This window comes from Adiantum capillus-veneris, chromosome 9 (genome assembly GCF_014529385.1).
Source record: "Adiantum capillus-veneris isolate H3 chromosome 9, ASM1452938v2, whole genome shotgun sequence".
Classification (NCBI taxonomy): Eukaryota; Viridiplantae; Streptophyta; class Polypodiopsida; order Polypodiales; family Pteridaceae; genus Adiantum; species Adiantum capillus-veneris.
Window position 1 is genome coordinate 106,665,342 of NC_140939.1, and position 3,790 is coordinate 106,669,131.

Consider the following 3,790-nt stretch of genomic DNA (forward strand, 5'->3'; position numbering starts at 1 on the left):
GCACTCATCATCTATGGTTCGCCATAGCGTGTCCCGGGATTTATCAAATCCGTCTAGCCACTCTCCAATGTACACTAAGGACTCTGATACCAACCAACCTTCTGCCATGCTACCCTCCGGACGTGCCTTTTGACGCACATATCCCTTAAGCGTTTTCATGAAACGCTCTAAGAAGAACATCCATCTGGAATGAACTGTGCCAACTATTTCCACCTCATCAACTATGTGAACAAGAAGATGCACCTGAATGGTTAGCATGGTAGTAGGAAAATGTTTCTCAAACATGCACACAAGCTCCGCAGCATTTAGTTTGGCGAATGGTATGGAGTCTACGTTGATCTCCTTTTGTGAGATCCATTGCACCAGCTTTGCAAGTTTGTAGATTGTGTTACGGATGTCGAGAGACAAACATCCCTTAATGGCAACCGGTAAAATAAACTGTAAAGTATGTGCAGCAATGATATTAAAGTATGTGCAGCAATGATATTAAAGTCCACATTTTATGCAATGATATTAAAGACCACTATGAACGTACCTGACACATTTTATGCCAATCGTGTGACTTCAAACCGGTAAGCTTTCCTTCTTTAGTAAAACACGTTCGGAGCGAGTGCATTACGCCAGTGGGGGTCCACAAAGATCGAATAGCCTCTTTTACTTTGCGTTCTTGGGCTCCTGTGAAAATCCATGGTGCTTTAGGGAGTTTTATCGATCCATCAGACGCTGTTTGCGGCCAATATTGCTCCATACGATCCACATTTCTAAGGTCAACTCTGGCTCCCAAAGTATCTTTCTTGCCGGTCAAATGGTCCCATAGTAGATTACCCACATTCTTGAATATGTGCATTGGATCGAGCAAGTGATTGATCATGAGTCGGGGCCAGTATGGTAACTCGTACCATAGAGATAGTCTCTTCATCCCTGGAGGCAATCCGTCATCGCACATCTCCTTCTGCTCTAACCATGCTTGTGCAGACATCCTTGGTGGCTCTCTTCCCAAAAAGCCATCGCGTAACACATGATTCTCTGGAAGATACGCTTGATGACCTTCGTAGATTTGCTTCTTCAGTGAGGGTGCCCTACGTGCATTCAGTCTAGGTCCACATGTGACACATGCTCTATATCCGCTTGTTTGAAGCCCTGCATGTATACACATGATAATAGATCAACTATGGGAAAAAAAAATATTTACAGTGTCTGAGTGAGGAGTGTCAATAGATCACCTGAGCATTCTGTTAGCCCGGGATAGTCATGCATGGTCCACATTAGAATGCCTCTGATCAAAGCATTCCGTCGTCCTGTGTGTCGGCTCATATCCACCACCTCTATGCCAATCCACAATTGTTGTAGCTCTTCCAATAGTGGACGAAGATACACATCCATATTCCCCACTTTATATCGCCCTGGCACAATCAAGCTTAGCCATAGGTGCCCCTTCTTCGTAGTCAACCACGGGGGAATGTTGTAGTTGACGATGACAACGGGCCATACACTGTAAGATGTTGATCTTTGACCAAATGGATTTACGCCATCCATAGCCAGGCCTAAGCGCAAATTTCGAGCTTCCCTGGCAAAATCCGACCATGTTCCATCTATATGTTTCCAGGCTACGCAATCTGCAGGAATTCGTAGCACACCATCCGAAGATTTATTCTCCTCATGCCATGATGCTAGGGCGGCCATGGACTTACATTCGAAGAAATGCTTGATGCGAGGAAGCAGAGGAAAATGTCGCAAAACCTTTTGTGGAATTTTTGTCCCGTGGAGATCTACTCGATATCTTTCGGAATCACATTTCGGACACTTCTCCATGTCTGTGTATTCCCCTCTGAAAAGAATGCAGTCATTAGGACAAGCGTGGATAGAATTGTAATCCATCCCCAAGTTTCACAAAATCTTTCTTGCTTCATCTCGGGAATCTGGCATCACATTGTTAGCTGGTAGTATGTGCTCTTTCAGCAATCTACACAACATAAAAATATGATACATTCGTGTAAAAATCTATCAGATCATTGTACATTTAGAGTTCTATTAAAGTAAACTAATTGTAATAGATCACCTGAAAAGCGCTTTGACGCTAGTGTCACTCCATCCAAACTTTGCCTGCATGTTGAGAAGAACCAGGAGTGCTTTCAATCTAGACATACGTGCTCCATTATACAATGGCGTATCGGCTTCACTTTTCATATCGTCATAGATAAGCCTTTCTGAATCCATGATCGTCTCGATCATTTCATCAATATCGGGCTCAAACATTGCCTCGTTGGGAATGTGCTCTGCATGATCATCCCCCGAGCTGTCAGAGGCTACATCTTGTGGCCTCACATATGCTGCTTGACCAAAGCGCCTGCGAACACGTCTATTGGGTTGCAAGATTGCTGCTTGTTGGCCAGCGTCAGAGTCCGACGAGTTATAATTGGCAACAACTCGATCTATAATAGATGGATCGAACTCGCCAAATTCGTGAACGTGCTGCAAAGAAACACGTCTTGTCCGTCGCACAGCATGCTTGCATTGATTACAAGGACATAAGACCCTCGTTGAGAGATAGGTGTTTCGGTTGGACGGTCCCACATCCTCGTCGCTACTCATAATGAGGATAAAAAAATTATTACCTGGACAACAAATTTAATATTCTATTGGCATTCTTCGTCCTCTCTCTCTCTCTCTCTCTCTCTCTCTCTCTCTCTCTCTCTACCTCACATTCTCTAGTCATGTTTTCTCTCTCTTTTCCTCTCTCAATGTGTGCGTTTTTTGTTTATGCATTTTCTCTCTCTCTTTTCCTCTCTCAATGCGTGCGTTTTTTGTTTATGCATGCTCTCTCTCTCTTTTTCTCTCTCAATGTGTGTGTGCATTCTTTGTTTATGTATGTGTGTGTGCGTTTTTGTTTTTGTTTGTACTCTCTCTCTCTCTCTCTCTCTCTCAAAAACACTATGTGTGTGTGTAAGAGAGAGAGAGAGGGAGAGAGAAAGAGGGGAAGGGAACATGAGAATGAGGAGAGGGAAGGAGCATACCTGGCTCTCCTTCCTCTCCTCGTGTGTGTGTGTGTGTGTGTGTGTGTGTGGAGAAGAAAAAGAGAGAGAGAGAGAGAGAGAGAGAGAGTGAGGGAGAGCGTTACCTGCTCCTTGCTTGAGGGCGCCAAAAAACTCAGATCTGAGATCCGAGTTTTTCGGTGCGCTTGGTTATTTTTTTACCCCAGCCGGCGTCGCTATAAGCGTCGCTATGAGCGTCGCAAATTTACGACGCTCATAGCGACGCCGGGAATTTTTTTTTTGAGCGTCGCTGTGTGAGCGTCGCTAATATGAAGAGCCTCTTGTAGTGCCTGCTTACCGAGCTCCAAACTTTGCAAAGAGAGAGAGAGAGAGAGAGAGAGAGAGAGAGAGAGAGAGAGAGAGAGAGAGAGAGAGAGAGAGAGAGAGAGAGAGAGAGAGAGAGAAGGGGCTTTGCTTGCTCCGAGCCCTCCTCCCCTCGTTACCCTTCCCTTACTTTCGTTTGTCTTGCCAAGCTCCCTTGAAAACCCTTCTTCTTTCTTGCCTTTCTTTTCTTCGTTGAATCCAGGTCAAAAGGAAGAGAGAGAGTTTTGCTTCACTGACTTGTGTTGCTAGCCGAGGATTAGCCGAGCTTGCCCGCCTCTCTCCTCTTCCGAGCTCTTCACTTCCTAACCCTCGTCTCCTTTGCTTCCTCGCATGCAATGGACTTCCTCCTCCTTTGTTTTCTCGAATTGCTCCTTGTTATCTCCTCTCGTTTTCAACACTTCTGCCCTCGTTTCCCATTCCTCTATGCTTTGATT